The 27,735-nt window shown below is 38.5% G+C and overlaps 1 protein-coding gene across 1 annotated transcript in view; it reads left to right on the top strand.

Annotated features, from left to right (window-relative positions):
* The window catches only part of CIT (citron rho-interacting serine/threonine kinase), a 3,433,971-nt gene that overhangs the window by 236,587 nt on the left and 3,169,649 nt on the right, over positions 1-27,735 (top strand). The window lies entirely within an intron of this gene.

Here is a 27,735-nt window from a genome sequence, read left to right as displayed (position 1 = left end):
TTTATTCTCTGTGGTTGTTATCCTCTTAAAAGGACCTGAATCCAAACTTCTGCTCCTCCTGTTTTTATGATCGTCCACTTCCACTTTGATTTATGACCTTCTGCTTATGTTAAATATATGTGTCCTAACCGCGTAGTATATTTTAAATCCGGTAATCCTAAACTACCTTGTTCTGTGAGAACAATCATCTTATCCCACTTAACTATTGCTTTCTTCCCTTCACAAATACATTTCTTCAACTCTATTAATTATCACGTACAGCTTCTCTTTTGGTTAATAAAAATACACCTGGCATGTATAAAACTAAAAGCGCTAAAAAGTATTTTCACTTCTTGTATGTTACTATTCCATATTCATATCCAAGAGCTTCCTGTATCTTATTTTTTTGTATTTTTTTATTTAATCTTTTCCCACATATTCTTAGCTGCCTTACCAGAATCCTTTTTAATCCATAAACCTATTTACTTCATTTTCTCACATCCCCAAAAATATGGGTATTGCTGAATTCATGTGTGGATATATAGTTTTCTTCTATAGCCTTTGTTTTATTTTTATAAATGATATATTCATAAAAGGCTTGAAACTTTTTCAGAATATTCCACACCACCAAAATGTTCTTTTCTGGATTTCTCAAGTACAAATTGTCTTCAAATAATGCTGACTTTTCGTGATTAACATTCCAGTTACATCCTTGAATTCAAGAGCCCCTTATTTTCTAAGCCATTGGCTGTAAATTTTAAGCAAATAAGGGAAAAGAGTACATTTCTGTCTATTTTCTCTGTTCAAATATAGCTTGTCAGAGAGAACCCACCCGTCTTAATTTTTGCTTTCAAGCCTTCATATTTTCTGTAAAGGAACTCTTTTTCTATCAGGGAATGCAAATACTTCCATTACTCAATTCATGAAATCCTGTCTGATTCTGTTGAATGCTTTCTCTGCCTAAAGATCCGCCAATAATAGCAGCCACATCTTAAATTATAGTTCTCTGTCAATTGTCTTTGCTCTATGAGGGTTGTCCAAGGTTTGCTGGCCTTCCACAAAACCCCAGTGATCCATGTATATCAGTTTTGGCAACATCTTTGCCATTAATTTAGCTAGTATAGAGATAAACACTTTATCATCATGGTTTAAAATTGAAATTAGTCCGTATAAAGCTTTCTCTGAAAGGGATTTTCCCACTTTGGATTATACAGCTGCTGCAGCTTTCTTCCAAGATGTTGGCACTTCCCCACCTTTGAAATACTATTACCTTGGCTTAATTAAGTCTTCTATGAATATTTCCAGTAGTGCTTTGTGTTGGTATATACATCTCTGCTTTATACAAATTTTCATTAATTTTTCCGAAGTAACTGTAATGCATATGTAAGATATATACCTTTGAAATACTATTACCTTGGCTTAATTAAGTCTTCTATGAATATTTCCAGTAGTGCTTTGTGTTGGTATATACATCTCTCTGCTTTATACAAATTTTCATTAATTTTTCCGAAGTAACTGTAATGCATATGTAAGATATATATGGTTATTTTTCTTGTTTTGGACTCCCTAAGCTTAGTGGCAGCCCTTTCAAAATTTCTGTTGCCTAAGTTATTGTTTTAAAAGTTTCTGTGCTCTTGGGTTATAAAAAAAATTGCTTAACAGCTTTTTTTCCAAATTGATGCATAATATACAAATACTCTCCCCCCCCCTTTTGTACTTTGCAATTAAATTATTCATCTTCCTCCTCCTATGTGAGAGTCTTCCTGTTCCGCAGTACTTTGTAACCTGTCTAAATAATGCCTATTACTCCTTTCTCTTTATATTTTATTTCTACTCTGTCTTTAAATGTGAGATGTTAAGTTGTCTATCTCGCCTTCATTCTTGCTGGATGGGTTCGGAGCCGACCTCGGCTCGGCCACTCTAAAAGCTTCGAGTTGGTTCCACCGGCTCGAGGCTCCCCTTATATCCCACAATGCTAGGCGAGTTACCTCAGATCTCGTTTGCCGCTACAGCTCGAGGTTGGTTGTTTCTACCGGTTCCTGGTGAGTACTATTTCTTGTTGAAATTAGTCTTTAAAAACCCCTTTAATTTAATATATTTACTTAGTTTAGTGTAGTTTAGAAAACTTTTTATTCCCTATCCAAAATTCCGTTTCTTTTCCTCAAGAACCTTTGGTTCTTCCTTGAGCCTATAGGCCTTTCCTTCCCTAGTGGAGTGTGTGTGTATTATTGTAGTTTAAATTACTAGTACTGCTTTTTATTATAATTAACCTGACAGGGTATAACTAGTGTGTTTGTGTGCGTGTTTGTGTACACCTGTTCAGATAAAAATGTCTAAAGAAGCAAAGGTCTCAGTTCAAGAAGTGTGATGCGTGCTGTCAGAAAATGTCTCTGACAGACGCTCACACTTCTTGTGTCTATTGTCTGGGGCCTTTGCCTGCAGGACTCCTGTGCTGTGTGCCATGGCTTCAGCCCCAGGGTCCTGCAGGAAAGAAAGAATAAATTGATTCTTAGAGGCTTACTCAAGCCAGAGGATTCCCTGTCTGTTTCAACAGGGAAGCCCTCTAAGGCATCCAGGTCTTCGGCTCCGGCAACTGAGCCGAGACCTGGGTTTCAACCTTTGCCTTCATCGGCTCCGGCTGGGCCGATAAGTCTCAGTCCACAGTTTCTGTGGCCCCTCGGCTCCGGCGGGCGAGGTAAGTTCCGTGTCGGCTCCGACCAGACCTTCGAGCCAACAACTAGGAAGAGGTCCAGGTCACCATCTCTTGGCTCCGTTCATTCGGCTCCAGGATCTCCTGCTGTCTGAGCGGAGCCAAAGATCTCACTCCTCTAGGTCATCGAGGCTGTCGGATCATGACCTTCAGAGGGTAGGAGTCGACTACTTAAGTCCGAGGCACTGGCCCAGATGCTTCAGAGCCCGACTCATCAGTCGATGCCTGCCCGGTCCATCAACATATTCCTCCTTCGACTCTCTTGAGCTCGGGCGGGTCGTGTCGGAACCGAGACTGTGATTGCGTCGGAGCGATACAATTGTCTTCGGCTCCGTCGTCGGCTCCGTTTTCTTCCTTGGATGAATCTCGTGCGGACTTCCCTCGTCGGCTCCGAGGGGTGAGTGGCATCGGACCCTTGTCCGACCCCCTCTCCCTCTCGGGGCTTTGGCGCTAGTGAGTTCGGCTCCGACGCCTCGGAGCCATCACTGTCGGTGCCGAGGGGGTTCTTAGCCTCGGGCGGGGACCTCTGGCTCTGCCTGACAGGGTGCATTCGAGGTCATGCGAGTGTGTTAGAGCCTGGCTCTACTCCACAGTCGGCTCCGCCCCTCCCTCTATGGTGCCTCAGGCTAAGTTGACTCACTCCCTCATCCCGGACCGCAGAGAGCCAGCTCCTCAGGAGCCCCTGTGGGATTTCATCCTCTTCGAGGCCTCTCCTGATTTTGCAGAAGAGCCCCTCGGAAGAGGAAGTGTAAGAGGAAACACATTGACTCACCTGAGTCCATCACGTCAGACACAGATTTGGATGATTCTGAGGGTTCCCCCCGTTCCCCTTCTGAAGATGTCTCATTTGCAGACATTCTGCAGATCCTGAAACAGAGGGGAAATTGGCCAGCCCTCAACCGTTCGGAGGACGAATCTGTGTATCTTGAGGCATTTGGCTCTCGTCCTTCCACCTCCTGGGTGTCCCCCTTGACCCCCTCATGCAGGTGGTTGCTAAGAAGGCATGGACGGCTCCTGATTCAGTGGACCCCACTCCCAGGAGACCCTCTAAGTTCATAACAGCTCCAGCAGACAAACAATTTTTAACAAAAGGAGTTTCTGTGGATGCTATGGGTGGTAGCTGCTGCCACAAAGAAGGAACTAGCTGATCCTTCAGTACCTGTCCATCCACCTAACAAGGAATCTAGGTCCATGGATAGGTACGGGAAGCGGATGTTCTCCTCAGCGACATTTACCATGCGTTCGCTGAACTACCTGTGCCATTTTACTCGTCTTCAAAGGGACTTGATCAAGGAAGCGAGTGAAATGTTAAAGGATCCTACAGCTGCGGGTTTCAAGATAAGATGAACACGCGGCTGGCTACCCTTAATTCCATAACCAACTCCTCCATGCGCCTTCTTTCTTACGGCTGATGGGCGAGCAGAGCCGCAGGGACAGGTGTGGCCTTACGTAGGCATGCCTGGATGCGGCTATGCAATTTGCGGACCCTTTCAAGGCGTCTTTCACGAACTCCCCTTTTGATGGATCATCTCTTTGGTCCTCAAGTGAAAGAAACCTTGACTAGGTGCGAGACTGATGGCAAGACCCTTTCTGCCGTCAGTCCGTTTTCTACTCCTTCCAGGCCTTACCCCAAAGGCCAGAAGGGTGGAAAGATGTGGTTCCGTAAACAATCTCAAGGGACTTCGCCTGACGCAGAGTCGTTTCCACCACAGGCAGAGGTGGGAATAACAATGGTAGACGTCGCCCTAGGGGCAGGGGTCCGCAAAACCAGGGCAATCGGGAAGCCTTCCTGACAAGCCCTTTCAGCATCCCTGAGGTGTTGCCCGACTGCCCATCTTCGAGGCAGTCGGGAAGATTGTCACTGTACCCAGAAGCCTGGCTATCCTGACTCAAGACAAATGGGTACAGTCCATCATTTCCGAAGGCTATTCTATCCCCTTTCTTCGCTTCCAAATCAGTCAAAAATCCCTTCCAGATGTTCCATCCGCTCAAAGGGATCTAGCAGCTTTGGAAATTTCAAAACTGCTTGCAAAAAGAGCAATTCAGCCAGTTCCAGCAGACCAGCAAGGATCCGGAATCTACTCAAGGTTCTTTTTAGTTCCAAAGAAAACAGGGGACTGGAGACCAATATTGGATCTCAGTGTCTTGAACAAATCAGTCAAGAAAACAAGATTTCGGATGGTCACGCTGCAATCCATCCTTCCCCTTTTGGGCAAAGGAAACTGGATGTGCTCTATAGACCTTCGGGATGCGTACTATCACATAAAGATGAACAGACGCTCCAGATGATTTCTCCTCTTCAGGCTGGGAACCAGTCATTTTCAGTTCAGGGCCCTGCCCTTTGGTCTCACCACTGCCCCCCGGGTGTTTACCAAATGCATGGCAGTGGTAGCTTCTCACCTGAGACGACAAGGATTCCAGGTGTTTCCATATTTGGACGACTGGCTCCTCACAGCTCCCACCAAGCATCTCCTTCTGATGGCCAGAGATTACACTTTTCGCGTTTGTCAAAAGCTGGGTATTTCAATAAATTGCGAAAAGTCTGTTCTGTCGCCTTGTCGTACTATTACCTACATAGGCGCAAATCTAGATACGATAAACATGTCTGCAAGGCTAACACATCAAAGGATATCAGACATTCACAAATTGGTATCACTCCTTCTCAACAACAACAGAATCAAAGCCAGGTTAGTTCTAAAGGTGTTGGGGATTATGGCAGCGGCCATACCTCTCCTTCCATTAGCCAGATACCACATGCGGATCCTTCAGTGGATGCTTTTTACTCAATGGTCATACCAGGAACTTCCAATGTCTCACACCAATGTGATCGCATGGCGTGCAAAAGCATCTCATGTGGTGGATGTCTTCCCCATCTCCTGTCGGGAAGACCCTTTGTTCCACCTCCTCCGGTTGCTACACTGACAGCGGATGCCTCCTGATCGGGTGGGTGGGGCATTATCAGGCAGGACAGTCCAGGGCACATGGCAACCAAGCGAATGCCACTTGCACATAAATGTTCTGGAGATGAGAGCAGTGCTTTTAGCGTTGCAAGCCCTTCAAGACTCTCTTCCCTTGGGAACAATTGCAATCCAGACAGACAATATGTCTGTAGTGTGGTACATCAACAAACAAGGCGGAACCAGATCATACCCCTGTGTCGAGAAGCACTCAGACTGTGGCAATGGGCGATTTCTTCTCAGCGTTTTCTGATAGCAACGCACATCCCGGAAGTCCAATCATATTGCGGACAAGTTGAGCAGAGCTATTCTCATGCCTCACAGTGGTCTCTGAAAGACTCTGTAGTGAGAGAAATTTTTCTCAAGTGGGGTCAGCCTTGCTGCGATCTTTTGCTACTCCCCAAAACAGCAAGTGCAGAGAATATTTCACTCTATTCCCTTTACCAGGCCAACCCAGCAGAGACGCTCTAGTCCAAGTTTGGCCCGGGGACTTCTGTATGCATTTCCTCCTTTCCCACTGATCTCTCAAGTAATTCAGAAAGCTATCGCTCAGAAGGCCTCATTGATCCTCATTGCTCCTTACTGGCCTCGACAAGTGTGGTTCCCCTTTCTACATCGTTTTCTCTTGGGCGACCGTGGAATCTGGACCTAGTTCCAGATCTTTTGATCCATCAGTCGGGTCAGTTTCATCGCTCCTCCTCTCTGAACCTCACTGCTTGGTTCCTCCAGTTCCAACCTTAGCCAGGCTTCCTCAATTATCTCACTCTGTTAGAGATATATTGATAGCTTCCCATAAATCTTCCACTCGAAGATTTATTTGAGTAAGTGGAAACGCTTCTCATATTGGGCACAAGGAAAGGACATAGATCCTTTCACCGCTTCCATCCAACTAGTCCTTGATTTTCTAGCTGAACTCTTCCATGCAGGTTCATCTCCTCTACACTTAAAGTTCAATTGGCAGCTATTTCTAACTTTCATGTGGGTATTTCTGAATCTGCCCTAATGTCCCACAAACTCTGCAAAGCCTTTTTGAAAGGAGTTTTTCTTCTCAGACCTCCTATAAGAAATCCTCCTTCTCCTTGGGACCTAAATTTAGTTCTTGCTTCTTTGATTCTTCCTCCTTTCGAACCTGCATCTTCCTGTTCCTTAAAATTGTTATCATGGAAAACTCTTTTTCTGGTAGCTATTACATCAGCTAGAAGAGTTTCAGAGCTTCAAGCACTCAGCTGTCGTCCTCCTTATCTTTTGTTTCATAAGGACAGAGTATCCTTCGAACTAACCCGTCCTTTTTGCCTAAGGTGGTCTCGACATCAAATCTAAACCAAAGCATTGACCTCCCTGTCTTTTTCCAGAGTATTCCAATAGGTCTGAACAAAAATTACACTGCCTGGATGTTCATCGTCAATTGAGGTACTACTTGGATAGAACAAAACAATTCAGAAAATCTGATCAGCTGTTTGTCTCCTATGTGGAAAGCAGAAAGGGACTTTCAGTTTCAAAGGTATCATTATCCAGATGGCTAACATCTTTGATTTCCTGGTATATGAAATTAGACACCAAAATTGCCTAATAAACCTAAAGCCCATTCCACCAGAGCTTTGGCTACTTTTTAGCCTTCCAAGACAGACTGCCTATTGACACCATTTGTGCAGCGGCTACTTGGGCTACTCCTCACACTTTTATTTCTCATTATAAGTTGGATTTAGCTTCTAGGCATAGAGCTAATTTTGGTTCCACTGTTCTCAGGAGTCTGTTCCGTTAGGCCACCGGGACAAGGTGCTAGGGGCCGGTCCCATCCAGCAAGAATGAAGGCGAGATAGACAACTTAACATATAGAAGTTATGTTCTTACCATAACGTTCCATGTTAGTTGTCTTCTTCTCGCCTTCTTCTTAACCCACCCTCCTTCCCCTGGCCTGGACAGACCTAGAGGAGTTGTGATTGTGACCTCTCTTTCTACCACCTCTTTCTTAGGCATATGCTGTTGTGCATATTTCCTGGATCAGGATGTAGGTCACCCTTCTTTCTTCCTGTTGTTAGAGGTGGACTCTGTTTAGAGTTATTCTGTTACTATTATAAGCTGGGGTTAGCTTACAAACGAGATCTGAGGTAACTCTCGCCTAGCATTGTGGGATATAAGGGGAGCCTCGAGCCGGTGGAACCAACTCTCGAGCTTTTAGAGTGGCCGAGTCGGAGCCGAGGTCGGCTCCGAATCCATCCAGCAAGAAGAAGGCGAGAAGAAGACAACTAACATGGAACGTTATGGTAAGAACATAACTTCTATTTTTAACACCTTTGTTGAATTATCACTCAAGACATAGGCAAACATACATTTATGTAAAATAAAGCAAACCATGCTAACATGTTCACATTTACAAACATTATACATCACATATATGCCTTTATACAATTATCAACACAGCATTACATAAATTGATGAATTTCTTCCATCCTTAAAACTTTAGTCCTCCTCCTCCAAAACATTTTTCGGCATGTATTGTTCCCACAATTTCCATTTTATTATGCAATTTGCTCATACCCTTTTCTAAAGGTTCCACTTCTAGTTCTTGTATTTGTTTGTGTCTTTTGGCTTTTCCTGGTTAGGGGTCGCCACAGCGGAACTCCGGTCCACTAATGATTGGCATTAATTTTTTTACGTGCCAAGTTTGCCAGCCCTGATGCACAACCTTCAACGAAGGTACGCCCATTCACGCATATCTCCACACAAAAAAACGCTCTAGCTGAGAATCGAACGGCACAACGTCTTGCTGTGAGGCGACGACTTGTTTATCTTTTACAATATTTACTCCTTCAGGTACATGTGGTTTAATCTTTTATTTCCATTTTCTGGTACTTTTTTTGGCACCCACCAGAATTAAATTTAACAAGGCTCTACTGTGTCTAGGCAATTCAGGTCCTGAATCCCGACTCAAAAAAGTTAATTTCCTTAGTTTTACCAATTTGCTAACACAATATTTCTGACTGAGTACTCTGTAGGGACTTTTTAAAGCCTGCCAACTCATTATACTCCCAAAGCATATGTTCCCAGTTACCTCTTTCTTCCCCATCGCACCACCAACATTTACCATCTGCCTGAGGGGGAAAAAAATCTTTGGAGTCTGCATGGGGCGTAAAAATACCAATGCAAGCACTTCCAAGCAAAAATCCTTAATCTTCTTGATTTTGTTGCATATTTGGGAACTATGCTTATGGCTTCTCATTGTTTCCTTGTGAACTAGCCATCAAATCTATCTCCCCTATCTTTTCTAGCTTCCTCTGGTTGATTCCTATAGTTTTTGTGTAATATTTTGTGTCTTACAAACAGCCGATTCTGTTCTAGATTCAACTAAAAAACTCTACCAGAGCAGGTCTTCCACTTAGAATTCCCATATCCCTTTCTCTTTGCCTGTATTCTGCTATCAGTCCCTGATGGAGAAGGCATCCTCTAGCTGGCAGTCCAAATGTTTTCTTGGCATCTTCCCATTCTGTTGCCTTTCCCTTTTTAGTTATTTGCTTCCAATGCCTTAGTTCCTTTGCCAGTTTCTGCCAGTAAATTCCAGCCCCCTCTTGCTTATTTGTCAGTTAACTTTAATGCAGTCATCTCTATTGACAGAGTCTCCTTTTTCCATTCTCGCGTTGTCTTAATTCTTAGAATACCTTCTCCTACCTTATGAATATAATATTTTGTATGACTGTTGTTCTCCTTAAGGATCTGCATCTAAAATCCTATTCTCTCCTTATTTCTTGAATTTCTCCTCTGCTTTGTCACTCCTTTCCACTTTGAATTATAGGTTTCTGCCTTTTTGTGTAGCTCTACAATATCCCTTCAAATTGGTTAATCCTAAACCATCTAAACTTTATCTTTTTATCCTTCTCATTGCTATCCCTTCTGAAGAAATTTCAGTCTTCCCTAACAACTGTGAAATAATTTTTGCTACCTATTTCTTATGTCGGAAAACAACAGTCTCCGGGGTTTGCTTCATTACCTTTCATATTTATATTAATTTTAATGATGCATGATCTGAAATAGTTATTGGCTGTTTGTCAGAGTTTTCAATTAAATACACATGCCCTTATGAAATATAATGTCTGTCCAGTCTAGCCCAGTTATGTTTACCCCAAATCACTGACTGCATCCTCATGCTTTACTTTAAAATTAAGGTTATGAATGCTAAAGTGTATGTTAGAGGATGCGTTTCTGTTTGCATTAATTGCTGTCTTTTCCTTTCCTTTACTTCTAATCCCCTCCCAGGTGTGAAACGGTTTGTGTGCCTCCAGTAAGCATTACATTTTTGTCCTATGCACTGGCTACCTTTAAATAAATTAAACTCTCCACTGTTATTTATATATCAAAATATTAAAGCTGATGGGGAGGCAACTACTTGTATAACTTCCCACAATTTTAGACACCATTTATTTTTCACTGAGCTACTTGCCAGTGTACTTTTCTCTTAGCATAGTATAATTAACATTTAAATGTAGGAAGTACAGCATTTTCAGAGGTTTAGCAAGTAATTGCACCTGCAGACAGCTCATTTTCAACTGTAAGTAGTTGATGATTATAAGAAACGGCTAGTAACTTTGCAGAAGCATGAAATAATCTTTGCAATTTTAAGTCTGGAAACACTGTACAGACTCTCATTCTTAACTGCTTGTACCTGTAGACTTCTTGTCTTCACTTGGCAAATACAATAAAAATAGTGTTTCCATGCCTTTCCACATTTTCTTATTTTTCAAACCCGTTTACTTTAAAAAAATATCCATAGCTTTAATCAAGGAAATTTAGCTGTCCACCCCTGTGAAAACAGAGAAGATTATTGTCTTAATCTACAAATAATGTGATAAGTGCATTACTACATTCCCTACCCTAGTCGCCCAAGATCACTTTATACTAACTTTGACTGTCCGGAGAAAAGCATGTATACATTTCAACTAAGAAAAATTGCTTGCTTGCTTTAATATCTTTAAAATGTGCAGCAGTCACTGCTAGGACTCTACTACCTCACGTTCAAAATACTCTTGACTACACCCTATAGAAAACTGCTTTCCAGTTAAAATGTAGTTTTATATCATGAATTTTTATACACATTAAGAACATATATATTTTATTTGCAGTTATTTCTTCAATTTCTCCATTATCTTTCCAGTCATAGAGTTGGGGTATATGCTTTACAATTCACCCACCAGTTTAACACAGTCACAAAATTCTAGTCCATCTCTGCTACTTCATGCAAAGCCACATTTTACATGTCTAATCCTGTATCTATTTTATTTTAGATTTTTTTTACCAGGATAATGAGATTAATGTTTTCAGTCCCCCTTTTATTCCTTAATTTCACATTTACTGGTCATATCCATCTCCCAACACCTATCACTGGCTCAAATCCAAATCCACAGTTCTCTTGATTCATTTTGTCAACTTGTGATTTTTTTCTGTCGCTCAGGCATTTTCTTTTGAAATGATGGAAAAGTTTTAACTGATAACATATCTCAATGGGCTTTGTTACTGTTAGAGGAATGAGAAGCAGAGTCTTCATCTGCTTGCTGGGTCACTGGATGTTGGCTAAAATTTAATTTCTCCTTAGCTTACTATGTATCTAAAATTATCTTTGATCCTCAAGGCAGAAAATATCTGAAGGCTGCTTGTCATAGTTGCATGAATGTCATACCGCCACTCAACATTCTCTGATTGCTGGGGGTAAACTTGCTTCTTTTCTGTCTGGTGGACAGTGATTAATCATTTTTCAGCAACACACTTTTTGACAGTGATTAATCATTTTTCAGCAACACACTTTTTGTCTCCAATTTTTAATACTTTTTCTATCTGCTACCATTTTGTCGAGCAATTCTTTCAGCTGGAATGGTTACATCTTTATTAATACAGGTCTTAAATGCTTTGTCATGGCAAGGCTTGGAGCATACACACAGTGTGTATCCTTTCAATTAAATCCTGCTATGGTGCACCAGTCCAATTGCTTATTTTTACTTTCAGAAAATTAAGTCTCTTCATTCCAGTTTCTCTAGTATAGCAGAAAATCTACTGTTTCTGAAACTGATCTTCTTGAAAAGCATCATGCTTAATCAGTTTTTCTTCAGTTCAGTTCAATGTCTGTTTTATGTTGTTTTATCAGCTCATCTGAATAGCTAGCTAGTGTCTTCTGTTCTTCCAGTGTTTCGTAATTGTTTTATGTATCTATTCTTTGGTCTTCCACTTTTAATGGCACTTCTTCCTGCATTTGATTTATTTTACTTTTAAACTATTGGAAGCCATCTCCTTTACTTGAACCATTTTTTGCTGAACAGCTGCAAGATTCTTCTTAGACAGAATGTATTTTCCATTTCTCTCTCATTTTGTTACTGTGTCCAAATTTCTTCTCTGCTGGCAACTAGGGAGTTTAATTACAAGCCATTAATATAGTTTTATCCAGTTTAATTGCTTTATGGCTTTTTTCACAACTGCAGTTTTTGGTTTATCAGAGTGTAGACATTTTTGAAGTCTTTTCTTACTAGTGACCCTGAATTCTGCCAAAAGGGTCTGTGTCTTGTAGCCAAGGGTGCCAGAACCGTGGGTTGAGGAAGGAGTAAGCCACCTTCCTTTAAATCCCATAACTGACTGTGCCTTCAATTCCTGGGTTTCCGGATTGCTATATATTATTATTGTTTTGTTGATTTTATTATTATTATAAAAAAAAAATGAACAGTTACGTTTTGTGAAAACCTGCTCATGGTCCTTGTTTGTCCATTCATAAGATGGGCAGAAGGTGTGCCAGAATCCCTGTGTGTGTGTGTGTGTGTGTGTGTGTGTGTGTGTGTGTGTGTGTGTGTGTGTGTGTGTGTGTGTGTGTGTGTGTGTGTGTGTGTATATATATATATATATATATATATATATATATATATATATATATATATATATATATATATATATATATATATATATATAAATATGTTTACTATCATTTTGACGATTGCAGTTCATGCGCTTGACAAAATTTCGAATCTGGCTGTCACTGAATCAAAAGCTCAAAAAAAAAATGTTGGAACTGATAACCGCAAATGCAATACAACAATCGCTGTTGTCAGTTCCAACAATTCAGTGCAGATCACACTATAGTGGGGATCCGTAAATGGTACCCTTTCCCTCACTATAGTGCGATCCCGGAGTTAGTGTATTTAAGTAGCAGGGCGTGTGGGGGGCTTTCCCCCCTGCAAACATGTTATTTACTGTGCAACACATACTTTTATCTTCCCATAAGCCTTCTGTGCATAAAGTCTACTCCAGTAAATGGAGATTTGTTTACTAGGCGCATCAAAATAATTACCCCTTTTCAGTTCCCATACATAACATCCTTGAATTTTTAGCTCTACTTTTTAAAGCAGATGCTAGTTCCCGGTCATTTAAGGTCCTGTTGGCAAAAATATAAATTTTCACATTGGATTTGAAGGTTATTCTGTTGCCTTTCATAAGCTCTGCCAAGTTTTTTTGCGAGGCACTCTTTTTTTTAAGTTCTCCTTTTAGAGACCCTACTCCCTCATGAGACCTGAATTGGTGCTGCAGGCTCTTACCCAACCCCCCCCCCCCCTGTTGAATAAGCAGCTAAATGGAAGACAATAAAGAAAAATAAGTTATGTACAATAAAGACATACTTCTGGAGCATTTCTACCCGGCCCTCCGCTGAAAACCAGGATCTGTGGAACCTAGTCGGACTTTCCCGGTCAACAGATGTTAAATAAAATAAATAAATAATAAATATTTCTAGTAGCAATTTCTTCTGCTAGAAGAATTTCAGAGATCCAAGCTTTTTCTTCAAAACCACTATATTTCATCTTTAACAAGGACAGAGTCGCATTGCGAACCAATGCTTCCTTTCTCCCTAAGGTGGTGTCAGTCTAATATCAGTCAGTCCATTAATTTGCTAGTATTCCTTCCTAATTTTGCTAACAAAGGTGAATACATGTTACATTTATTGAATGTTCACAGACTATTATGTTTTACCTACATAGAAAAAAAAAAACATTGGGAAAACTGATCAGTTAGTAGTTTCATTTTCAGAAATAAAATTGGGGAAACCATTTGCCAAAGTAACTTTAGCCAGATGGTTTGAATGATTGTATTTCCTTCATTTATAACAAATTGGGCATTACCTTATTGAAACAATTATGGGCTCATTCACCTAGAGCCATGGCAACTTCTAAAATGTTCCAGTCTAGAGCATCCATGGATGACATACGTGCGGCATCAACTAGGTCTACTCCCCATGCCTTTGTTACTCATTACAAATTGGATTTGGTCTCCGGAGGTAAGATATCATTTGGTTCAATGGTGCTCAGGAATATCCTCTGTCCCATAGGTTGAGCACAGAATGAAAATTGACAACATCAGCTGAAAAAGTTATGTACTCACCAAAATGTTCCATCTGTGTTGTGCATTTTCGTTCTTCCTCAACTCCCCTCCTAACAACCCCCTATCTTCGAAAACTCCTGGAAGAGTGAGTGGTTAAAGAATGTCATTTCCTTGATAATTTAGCTCCAGATGTAGTGTCTTCTCTATATGGCTGCCAATATCTGCTATTAGCAAACAAGATCTGGGGTACTTGGGGTTGGTGCATTATGGTTAAGGGAGAAGCTCAAGAGTTTTTTGGTTGCCATGAGCTTTTGTAACAGCCGAGTTGGATCCTAGGGATCGGGTCCGAATCCACAGGTTGAGGAAGAATAAAAATGGACAACACAGATGGAATGTCATGGTGAGTACATACCTTATTTTTCTCTATATTTCACCAGAATTTTTTGTTTGTAACATAACATGGCTTCAAAGCTGTGCTTTTATGTCGGCTAAAGTTGCATGGTCCATTTCATAGTTATGTTGCACTGGAAGCTCTAAGGTTACATTTATAACCTTAAGTGTATTCTGTCGCTGACCACCTTATCACCTGAAAATGTAATTCCTAAAATCACAAAGATGGACCAAAATATAGTCTTTCAGAGATGGAGTCAGTGGCTTTTGTTCATGTAGTTTGGCATTTGTTTTATACTGCATTTGTTGCGAGTATTGCCGTGAACTTCTTATTATGTTGAGTTTAATAATGACTTTAAATAACTCTGAGCAGACAAGTAAAATTCCTGCTTAGTCCGCCTGAATACAGATTTTTTTTTTTTTGTCACTGAACTGGTGATTCCACCTCCCACACCAAGTAAAGACTTGTGCACTAAACTGCATTACAAGACACTGCAGCTGTGTATGAGTCTTTACAGCTGAACCACTAGCTATGTGCATTTTTGTATCAGTGGTCATGAGAAATTTGCAGTAATAGTTGTAGAGAAAAGGTCCTTTATTGCTTTATACCATCCATAGTCTTGCAAAGCCACTGGTTGCTCTGGCTTTGCCATTTATATCATAAAACGTGCATTATTTTGCAGGATTGAAACAGACACACTAATTATTTATCTTAAGCATCTTATTGCTGTGTTCCTCTGAAATGAAGACCCCAAATGCTATGTTTTATAGGAAACTGTAATATTTTGTCATTTTTACATGGTATAGTACATGCACAATACTCTGTGGTATGCCCATGTTTGACATTCTGTTTACTTTCCTTGAAAGATGTTGCACTATGCCAAACAAAATAAAAGTGGAATTACCAAGGGGATCATATCATGAAAATGTAATAACAGCTTGACACAGTAGAGAGATATTGACATTTTAAGTTCGGCCAGAATGGTATTTGTAAATTGACAGTGTGCAACATTTGCAAAGCAGATAGCTGAAAATAAATATGCAGCTGCCAGTTATCTTCAGAGTAATATAAAGAAAAGCTATCAAAACAAATATATAATGGTGGTATGATTTTAGACCTAAAAGGAGTATGAACATCTGTTTGTTAGAGACCTTTTCATTCTCTGTATATGTTACGGTATATGAAAATGGCATATAAAATTTGATTTTTTTAATTAAAATTCAAGATGCAGCTGCTGTTTTGTCTGAGGGTAGCAGCCCAGTCCTGTGAAGATATTATGCCAGTAACATTCCTTGAAAATATCACAAATAAGTGCTGAACCATTTTAAAGGTGTAGGTCTTTGTATTCAAAGAGCAAAAGTAGGGAAAACAAGACAGTATTCTGCAGACAGACTAACTGAAGATGCTTATCAGTACTGTATATTGAATTAAATTTTTGAAAACAAAAAAACAATCTCTACCACTCAGTATGAGTTTGTGCCAAGCAGAGCTGTTATGCCAAGCAGTATAAGCCAGCTAAAACTGTTAAACCAAGCAATATAAACAGTAATGTATACAGCTAAAACACAAGGGATTTTTTTTTTTTGGGGGGGTGTGGTGTTCTTCCATTAAAGCTTAAAAAATGACCATTTATAAACACAGCTAATGCTTGAACAACTATTGAGTCAAAAAAAAGAAGAGAAAATACCACCAAAGTAGTGTTATTCATGCTAACAGACATATACCCCTCCCCCATATGCTTGGCATCCTTTCATATTTGTAGACATAGTCACCATCTTGTGCATAACTGGCTACAATAATACAGACATCCATCAGGCTAGGGGTTTCTCCCATGTTGACATGCATAGCAGATGCTTGATTACCCAAGCCCATATTCCACATGCTTCAGCGCATCTGATGTTGAAATTTCATGGTTAAGAACAAATAGGCTCAGGGATCTGGAGAATGTCTTTCTGCTGTTGAGCGTTATCAAAATATTGCTCTTTTATGTCAGTTTAGTCACTTTATCTTTGAAAGTTAAGTGCTGCCATGGTTTTGCTGTGAGCACAGTACTTGATCTGTTGTTTCTACATTTATAAATGGCACCAAGTGGAAGTGTGATAATGGCATTGTTTCTGTAGAGTCATTTTCAGGTAGAATGATGATAATAGCATTATTTCAAGCTTGTCTTGTTTCTATCATCTATGATGTTTACATGCACGTTTGCATTATATTTCTTTATTTTTTGTACATTTGAAATACTGTCAGAACTGATTACTCCTAATGCAAATTTAGATAGTGAGGCTTGTGACTGTGCATGTCAGTTTGTATTTGTGTGCTCTTTTAATCAAACTCCGAAACCAGCATTTATTGTATCCATCATGCAGTGACATGCTAAAGTGGAAACATGGACTCTGTGGTTACAATCTTTTTCTGACTATAGTCCTGACTGCTTGCTATATTTTTGTTGTGAATTTGGAAATAGCCAGGCTATCTTCCCTGTAACCAAATTCACAAAATAAAGTGTACAGTCTGCTCTCAGGGCTAAGACTAGAAACAAGCTGAAGCCATAGATTTTCATGGTATACAGCAGTTCAAATTTTCTCTCACTGCTATGTGATTTGGATGATGTGATGCCTAAATGCCACAGAGAAGATGGTATATTTTACTAAAGTTGCCTGTTAATCTCTCCCTCCCCCTTTCTGCATTCATCCAGGTTCCTAGCAAACAGGCAGTATGTATGAACAGTTTGCATAGCCTGTGAGCATACTATATGTATGATTGGTATACTCGAAGACCATGCATTCAGGTGACAAGTATGCTTTTTATTTAGACTTGGAATGTGGTGAAGAAAGTCAGTAGCTGCATTTCTAATTTTTTTAAACAAGAAACATCTTTATTGAATTGCATAGGCAATCATACATTTACATAAATGAAAACAAACCATATTGACTTATTTTCAATTGCAAACATATATCACATATAATCTTCTATACAAGTCATTGTCTGTCAAACATTATATGGCTCAGTCAATTCCTGCATTCCATTAAACCTCATTCCTTCTCCAAAACATTATTCTGCATTTATTACACCTGCAGTTACCTTTTTTCCCATGTAATTTCCTTCTACTCTTTTCCAGAGATCCCTGCTTTTATTTCTGTTAATATATTCACTATGTCTAATGTGGTTGGTTTAGACTTTGATTTCTGTTAATATATTCACTATGTCTAATGTGGTTGGTTTAAACTTTGATTTCAAGTTTCTAATCATTTTTTTTGACAGCCACTAGAATTAAATTCTGCAAGACCTTTCTCTGTCTAGGCAATTCCAATTCTTTATCGCCACTCAAAAAGTAATTTCCTTAGTTACACCAATTTGCTCATCCAGTATTTCTGACAGTCATATGCAGGGAATTTTTAAAGGCTCCCACCTCATTACACTCCCAAAAAATATGTTCCCAATTACCTGTTTCTTCCCCAATATGCCTCCAACGTTTGCAGTTTACCTTAAGAAAATAGCTACATTTATAATTTTGATAAGAAATTTCTGTGGAATTATTCTTAATGCAACTCCAGTTGGCAATATACAGTATATTTCATTTATATGCTTCTTTTATCACATCAAATATTAAACAAACAAACAAGGTAAAAGTGCTGTTTTCACGTCAGTAAATGTACCCCTATCTTGTGGCTCCTCTGGTTGCAGCCCCTGAGTCTGCCCTTCTTACTCTTTTATAAATACTAGGTGATTCTCTGATGTAACCCTTCCTTTATGTCAGAAGTTGTTACTGAGCTTTCTCTAAATCAATCCATCCATGTTTTACCTGCTCTATTAGCCCTCAAAGTAAAGGAGAAATGATTTTTCATTTGTTGGCTGTCCACAGACAGCTGCTCTTCTAACTCTTCTGTTGATACACTTTATATATTTACTTTGGTCTCCACTGTCTGCTGGTCATATTTTTTTGGTTTACAATAGTGTTTTAGGACCTTTGCAGATGTCTTACTTGCAGAGGCTTTTTCTGGGACGGTTGTTGTATTCGTTTCTCTGCTGTGGGCCTCTGGAGGAGAGGAGTATGTCTACTCGTGATTATTGTTATTTATGATCATCGGTCCGATCAACATATACCCAGGTGTTTCACATTCTTTTTTCTTCACCAAGCGTGATTAGTTTATTATCCTTTGGCATGGCGTTCTGTATTTGAACAAACAGTTGTATCTTTCGGTTTCCCGAGGAAGGACTTCAACAGTATACTCTAAAGTTACACTTCATGGAGTAAAGGTTTTTAGACTTTTTTCTTGACACTATGGGCAAACTAAAATAACGTAAATGGAGCTATCATAATTGCAGTGATTTTTGTGAGATGTTTCTACGCAGCATCTTGATTCCAGGACACTAGACCTTCTTATTGAAGGTTTTCTATATGCAAACAGCCTCCGGACATTAAAAATAACGCTTGTGGGAATACTAAACTGTATATCTTAAAGAAGGGCGCATTTATTTATTGTCTTTTTGAACAAAGGATATTATGCTATTGCAATGGGAGATGTTCAGCATTTGCAACTTCACCATTATAATGTGGAAGAGACTTTATCATTAATGTTTATATGTTTTTTCTTTGTTGATGTGTAATATACTCTATAACTGTATAGGGTATATACATATATTGGTAGGGCTTAATTTCGGGATTTCATTAATGATATATTTTTGCGCTTAAAGTTTTCTTCATGAATTGTGTATTTTTTGCTACAACAATTGTAGTGGCATGTGTGAGGTGTTTCTACATAATGTTTTTTATTCCTGGACATTAGGCCTTCTTAATGAAAGTTTTCTGTATGTGAATAGTTTCCGGACAATAAGGGTTATCTTTAATAACGCTTGTGGAAACACTAAACTATATGTTCTATGAAGGGCGCTTTTATTTAGTGTCTTTTGAACAAGGGATGTTATGCTTTTGAACTATGAGTTGTTTAACATTTATAACTTTACCAGCATCACGTGGATGGGTCCTTACCAATGATGCCTACATGTTTTTTCTCTGACTGTGTATTAGTACATTTTACAACTGTATTACGTTTATATACACATTGGCGGGGCTTAATTTTATGATTTCATTAATGATTCATCATGGCGCCTAAAACTATGTGTTTATTTTGAACCAAAAAACCTTATGAGTTGTCCCAACAAGGGGACATTTATTAGGGAATTTAAATGGTGTATCTTTCATATATAATATTTTTGATTGTCTTAAGATACGAGCAATGTGGTTAAGGCTTTGACTACATATTTAACAATATCTTTCAGCAAATGTAAAAGACTAATGGGGCAATTCTACGATTAGGCTGTACACATGAGTGTTATATACATTGAGAAAAGCAATTTGCCTATGGAGCATTAAGTGTATATGTTACATGTGTTCCAATTTTGGTAAATAACATCATAAGTGCTACATTGGAGTGTAGTTTGTTGGTTTTCTATCAAAGAATCAATGTGAAGTGTTACTTATTGCTTATATTAATATAATTGCAATGTTGTAAAAATAGTATGTTTTTTGTTCTGGGGTTCCCTAGTATAGTTGGGTTAGAGATGCATAATAGTGGAGTGTTTATGCAGATTAACACTGTCTGTTGTCTAAGTTTCATCTTAATATACCCTTATTGGGTTAACGACATTTATAACAAAAATTTTTATAAGTATCCTTTTTGGGCCAGGCCTTGTAATATATGGGGCAAAAATCATTGTTGGCACCCTTAATTTTGATTAATGGGTGCACACTAGTGGTTTCAATTTGGTTCTGGGCCATTTATGTTCTCTGGGATCTATTAGTCCTTTTATATATTCAATTCTTCCATATTTTTTCTGGTGCCGCTGGCCCTAGACTTGCTGAATCATTATTTGTTATACTACCTTAGTTCTGACCGGATTATTCTGAATATACCAATTTAGTAATTTTGAATACCTTTGATTTATTCCATGCTATGGGAAGGGGAAGAGTGAATGTATATGTATAGTTTCAACGGGGGGCTCAAACTGGAAACAATGGACACAGTTAACGTTCGAGTTGGAATTTTAACTGATTATTTGTGTGTTTATTTGAACCTAGGCTATTGTCCAATATTTTTTAATCAGGTTTGATATTGTCCCTATATATTGATCGACTTATTATAAAGTATAAAATTAAGTCACAAGGTTAAGTTATTGATACAAATAGTGGACTCAAACTGTAACTAATTAATTGACACAGTAAGGTTCAATATATATGTTCTTATTAAGGCATTAATGTCATAAAATAATTTTCTCTATAGGCTGGTCCATGTCAATATATTATACCAGGTTTGATATTGCCCCCTGTATATGAATGGTCAAAACGTCCCCATCCTATAGAATGGATATTTTTAATGTAATTAAGGGGTTGTCTTAGGATAGGGATGACCTATCTGTTTTTGATATAGGGAATGAACTAGGATCAGAGCAGGGAGTGTCTGGTGTTAAAATTAATGTTACTTGTGAAGGGCTTTTTGCCACAGTAACAAAACATATGAGATCAATGAGGAATAATGTGTGGCATTATAAGCTATTTAAAGCCTATATGGCTAAAGGAATAACACCCAGGGGCTTGAGAGTTAGGGTTCAGCCTATGGTCAGCGGCCCAGATGAATTGATTTATCAGCAATGGAAGGAAGCCCAACAGCTACTATGCATTTTGTAGAAATTTTATGTGGATTCTATGACAGAACCATTGATACTGAAATGGGTGCCATCAGTGAGATTACTGGACGTATTAAAGAATTTGTGGGACAACAAAATTATTCAGTTTGTCTCAATAAACTAAACATGGAACTGACCAATTTGGAAGCTCCGCTGCGAGACAGGAAAAAGAAAAAATTCCTTAGGGATGTTTTGGGCTATGAACAAGGGGACCCCCTTTTCCAGAAATGAAGAGAAACATGTTAGATTTACCAATAAATATCCCACCAGTAGAAAATGCCCAAGGTCTATCCTTAAGAGAACTGGGGTATCAGATACTTCAGGGGATGACTCCTCTTCGGGGCTGGATAATGAGACCCTTTCTTCCACAGGCTCACCAGCACAGAAACGTAGAAATTCCAATGATTCTATGCAGTTAAACCCAGAAGGAGGGGGGGGTAGGAAGCATAGGAAATGTAGAGAACATAGAGGGTTTGCTTCGCAAATTTGTACAGAAGTAAAAAATTATAATGTGTTAAAATATTTCTTCCCATCCCCTCTCCTCTGTATAGAGGAACATTCTAAATAAAGGTTTAACATACATTCCCGGGTTTTTTGTATCTGAAGAATCTTTTGCAAAAGATGTTGATTTCTGTTGAATTCTCAATTTGAGATGTTTTTTTCAGTCGGATGCAGAATCATATGATGTTGATCAGTTTAGATAACACAAGTCCTCTTTTGTTCTGCCCATGAATCGCAATGTATTATTCAAAATTCTACTTTAAATGATTTGCATTTTCAAACTGGTTCCTTTTGAGTTAAGTCCAGTAATGGTACTAAACAGGAGGTATCCATTATCTCTAAGTTGGCAGAAAATCATAATATTGTGATTCTAAGGGCGGGCAAAGGAGGAGCTGTGGTTGTACAAAATTGGGATCAATACAACTTGCAAGCAAATAAACAATTGGAAGATCATATGTACTATCTAAAATTGGATTACAATCTCACAAAGTTTTTTCAAAAACAAATTGATGACTTCCTCACATTAGCTGTGGAAGAAGGAATCATTACTGATAGGATTAAACAACTCACAATTGTAGACCCCAGGGACCAATATTGCATTCATGTTTCTTCTTGATCCTACACATGAATGTACCCAGAGAAGATGTCTCTCCTTTTCAGTTGACTGATTTCTTAAGAGGATATAATAGGAACTTTTGATTAATGCACTACTTATAGAGAACTTTGTCCTTTTTAGAAGCAAAAGCAATTATAAAAATCTGCATCACCCTGCCCACATCTCCAAACAGCCATCAACAGCTGTAAGGAAGAGGGGGTTATAAAGTTAACATCTGTTTACTAAACACTAATGAATGAGACTTCTGTTACTACAAAACCCATTAAAGAGAAAATGCCACACCAATTTTGACTAAAGTTAACCCCAACTACTTTCATAGCACTGCTTTAATGTTTTCTTTCTTATCGATGCACACTCGTGTCATTTCTTTTAATTTATTGCCTCTTCTTACTTTCTGAAAAGTTTCATCATTATAGAGCCCAGCTCTTATTGCTTACCATTCTGTTCTTGGATGCCATTTGTTTCCTTTGTTACATTCACAGTACATATTGCCCCGACTTTCAGCTGACTTCCCAGCCAGCAAACCAAGTGCTAATCATCAGTGACACAGCAGCTCCTCATCTGTTAAGCACTCACTCAGTTTAAAAGTCATGTAATTTGCTTAACTTATCAAAAAGTACAAGAAACAGCTAAAATGAGCATGTGCTTCTGTATTAGCGGTTAATGGAATTCATATATTCGCGGTTAATGGGAATTGATTCATATCCCATCAACATAAACTAATTTTACTACTCTTGAATGATCATTGCATCAGTTAGCTATTTATAGGTTAATAGATAAGTACTAGACTAGCTGCCCTTGTGGGTCATTTTAAGCATAGCCAATTTCCCTCTGTGTGCTTGAAAGAACCTATCCCATTTGGTTATAGATTGGCCTTACCTATCCCATGGTTGATAACTATATATTACCTCTAATATGAATAACTAGGATTATACCATAGATAATTTGAGGGGACCTATGCATGGGATAAAGCATTTAGGAGCTGATTCTGTCCATTAGTGGTACAGGGGACAGTCCTGAGGTAAATTTTCTGCTTCCGACCCATAGATATAAGTTGCACTTAAAAATGGACAGGAATGAACTTTGTTTTATGTGGATGGGAAGTCTGTTCCACAGCAGCGGTGTCCTTTGTGAAATATATCTGTCCCTGCAAACAGTTCTCTAGTTTCAGAAGAGGTTTACATCCAAGACCAAGTATTTCGTATGCCATTTAATTAAATTTAAATTAAATTTAATTTGAGTTATTTAACTAAAAAACATAAAGGAAAAAAATGATGGAAGCCTCTGAATTGTGTGCGATTAATGAAAAATAGCAACGTAATGAAGCAACTGTATTTTTCATAAAGAAATGCACCTTCATGTACAACTCTTAAGTATATTTTATAAAGAGAACGGAGAGGACTACCTTTTTTAAAGCAAAACCCAAGCTTTCTACTTCCTTTTCCCTCATTCTCCTGTAGTCTGAATTAACCACTAGCCCTGTTCTCAGTTTTGTATAAAACTACTTGTGTTCTGTTGAAGTTCATAGCGTCTTTTTCCATCTTCAGAGGAGTTTTTTTTGTTTCCTCCTTTCATTTAATGTTGCTTAGACTACTTGAGCACCACCATCTTCCAGCTTTCTTTATCAGATGATGCTAGTTTGGGTGGCATCCGTCTTTAAGGAAGAGAAACACCAATCCACGTTTCCATTATGTGGAATTAAGTTACTGTTTTGTAACGGTTTCTTTTAGGGTTATTAAACATTTTTGTGCAGAGTAGTGACAGTTTTATTTTAGCAGGAAATATTATTTGAACTTGAATTCCATTCTGCTTCAAGACTTTCACCGATTTTATCATATTCTCTTTTCTCATGTTTCAATGGCATAGTCATTATTAAATTGAATACAGTTTGTTCCCACATTGCTTGGAGTTCACAACCAGGCTGTTTACAAAGCCACTTTATCTTAATAGGAATGGAATTTGACAGCAGCAGCAGCAGGGACTTGGAGGTGTTGGATTTAGTAGATTTAGAATTTTCTTGTTCATCTTTATGCTCTTAACTTGTCCCATTTTAAGAGTTCCTTTAAGTTTCAAAGTTTGTGGTATCCATGTTCTGAGGAAAGTCCATGTGTGATTCCTATTCATATGTTCAGGAATAACAAGGGTTCTTGTTATTTTTCATTTTCCTAGTATCAGGTTTTTTCATCTTACTTGTCTTGAATTTTGAACCATGAGAATAATATCCATAAAAATCACAAACTTTAACCAACATGAGCCACGTGAAGCAAAAAAATTCCTTTTGGGTGGAGGTTGTAAGTCTGCTATTGTCCATTAACACTTCTAGAGGAGGTTCTGCCTCTTCATTTAAAAACTGACTTGGCTTCTGTTAAGGAACATAGAATATAAAATGCATCTCCTTTTGCTGTAGCTATATTTGCAGGAAATGCATTTGAGTGCTAGTCTACATTTGTAAAACAAAGCAATTCTGTTATCTCCTTTTTCTTAAATATTTGAACGGAATAGTCCTGTATATTTCTCACCAAAATGCTACCCAGAGGTTTTCTCTTTGTAAAAGTTGTCTTTTAAATTGAGTAGTCTGCAATTAAGACATCTCTCATGCACAGACTTTAACTCATTAATGCACTGTCTGCTTTGTCATGTCTGCAATTCTAGTTGTGTGGGCTACTTTGTTCCCTTCAAGCTGACAGCCCTTGAAAGGAAGACCACACACAGCACTTTTGTTCTGCTGTAACTTAATTGTAGTTATGAATTTGTAGTATTCAGTGAGACTATTAAAAGTAAAAAAAAAAAAAAAAAAGACTATTGGAAAGAAGCTGCTTTTCCTGTTAAATTGAAAACATTGTTTTTCATATGTAATACTTCAGTCTCTGGGCAATTGCTGTACAGCTTTTCTGGCAGTAAGGAATGTGGCACCAAATATAGTTGATGCTGACAGGCATTAATAAGTTGATGTGGAATTTTTGCAAGTTCGCTCCGAAGTGCAGCCAGACATTTTTTTGATATTTAAATGAAATTGCTAACTCTAGTATACTGTTTGATTATTCCTCCGCACTAGTTAAAGTAAGCTGCTTATTCCTGAATTATTTGCCCTCCTTTCCACTTTCTTATTCATTTAAGTTTGCAGCTGGAATATGCTGCTTTTCGTTTATCATTGATAAATTGTTATTATGATATTGCAGGGCTACATCAGGTTGACTCGGGGAGATTCTATTAACTTCCTAATTTCCAAAGCAATTTTCAGAGCTATCTAACTAAAATGGTATAACTTGGCAAGGTCTCTGCCACATCTCTAACTAGTTCCACTTCATCCTACTTCTTACACACTAACCAAATACTTCTCAGTTTATGTCTTTACCACTGCCACAAATCAAGGCTTGCTACAATATAAAGCTGTACCACTTTTAACAGCTACAGCCTCACAACATAGTAAAACTTGCCTTTACATCACTGGGAGGTGAAGGTAAGGTCATCTGCTAAGATAACTTGCTGGAAAAAGCACTGTTCCTAATTGAAAGTAACTAATGATTTGCTACATGTTGGTTAAGCCGTTTCTGAAGAGTATCGTCTCTGCTCTTCATTAAGACTCTTCCCCCTCCTTGGCACTTGAAATTCTTGCTTTACAAACCTATTCTTTTTTCCCCGATGACTTGTAAGATCTGTGGTTTCTGTGAACTTGTGGTGGTGGCTGTTGTATCCACTGTTCAGATTTCTGGGCTTCAGGCTTTTACTTTTTCAGAACCTTGTCTAGCTTTCCATAAGGAATCAACTGTTTCCTCTGGACTGTTTCACACTTGCTGCCAGAGGAGATTTTGGAGATATTGCTTGACTAGAGCATTGTATTCCCATTTTTTTAGGGGGGCGACTCCATCTTACCATACTATTTTCATAGACTGCTCTCTGTGATACTGTATGCCTTTTATGGGTGTACTCAATTTTACCGTACTGCTTTCATAGACGCTGATACGGTATCACAATGTTTTCTCTGGCTACGCATCATCTTATCATACTGCTGCAGATCGACATGCCTGTTCTTAATGCACTTGAGATGTAATTCTGTTAGGTGAGTTCAGTAATCTCAAGCCTTCAAAGCAGAAGTCTGAAGAGCCTATTCTCTCTATAGGAACTGCATACCATTAGCATGAAAACTGTGTCCACTGACATCTTGTTTGTGCAGTCTCATGCATGCAGTTGATGTGGAATTTTTGCAAGTTCGCTCCGAAGTGCAGCCAGACATTTTTTTGATATTTAAATGAAATTGCTAACTCTAGTATACTGTTTGATTATTCCTCTACACTAGTTAAAGTAATATTGTATGAAATAGCTTCAATTTTAGTGTAACACGCAAAACAAAATGAGAATGTACATATTTTTACTGCCTTCCATCTGCTTAAATATTTCAGCTGTTGTAATTTCTTAATTATTAGTGAATATTGCATAATAAGACAAAATGAAGTCATCATTTGGAGATGCATTGACTGCTTTGGCATCGCAAAGTATTCTACATCTCCAGGCATGTAGTGCCCACAAGTTAAGGAGCAGCGTCTTACCGATAGCTAATGCACGGAGCTTGAGCCAGACCTGACCCATTTTCGTTATGCTGATGCACATAATGAAGAATGGAGGTAGGTGTGCACAGATAATGTGAAGTTGTTGTAGAATTTGCCTGACAAAGCTAGCAGCTAATAAAATAAGTGAGCGCAGGATGATTATGATTCAGCTGGAGAGCATGGCATACTCTTAATAGATATAATCACTTTTTGCTCTACTGGATTTGGCCCCAACTCTTTGGTATTTTTCTTTCAGAGAATTTTCTCCATTGTATCAACCTTGTATTCCAGGAGGTATGGTACTAGCTTTGTTTCCCAGGCCTGTTTCCATGTTACCAGTTCCATTTTTATAGATTCATAAAAACACTAACCACATTATTAAAAGATGGTCTTTGTTTAATTTTACAAGTCTGGTTATGTGATGCCATTTTTCGCAACTGTTAGTCCTTAGTACTAGGTTAATTTTATAGGTCTAACTTAATATCCATGTAGTTCACCATTAAGTCTCCATGGCAGCACTTTTTCTTGGAGTTTATTCTTTATCAGAACCTGCATGTTCTTTTTTTTATCCTTCATTAATAGGTGGTTTGGTGGTTTACCATGAGAGCAGTGTTACCACCATCACAGTTCAGAGCATTACCTTGTCAACATTACAGTGTGCAGAATTAACTTAAAATATTGCCGTGTTGATAATACTATGGACATTATTACCTTACTATCATTTCAATGAATGTTAACTTCCACTGTTACAGTATGTGGTATAACTTAGCATAACGGTGAGATATGCTAGCATATTGCTATTGCATTGAGCTTGTGCTTATCACCATTTTACTGTGTTTTATTAGCTTATGATTGCATTGCATAGTATTAGCTCACTTTGTCTTACAATAGACACATTGATTATACTAATAAACAATAGCATATTTTCTGGAATGTAATGTTGCACTGAGCAAATTTTTGTGGATCTTCTTTTTCTCTATGCCACCTTTTTGACCATCAGCCCTCCTTGA

This window comes from Protopterus annectens, chromosome 4.part0, assembly GCF_019279795.1.
Source record: "Protopterus annectens isolate FY-2018-M chromosome 4.part0, PAN1.0, whole genome shotgun sequence".
Classification (NCBI taxonomy): domain Eukaryota; kingdom Metazoa; phylum Chordata; order Ceratodontiformes; family Protopteridae; genus Protopterus; species Protopterus annectens.
This window is presented reverse-complemented; position numbering and strand designations above follow the sequence as displayed.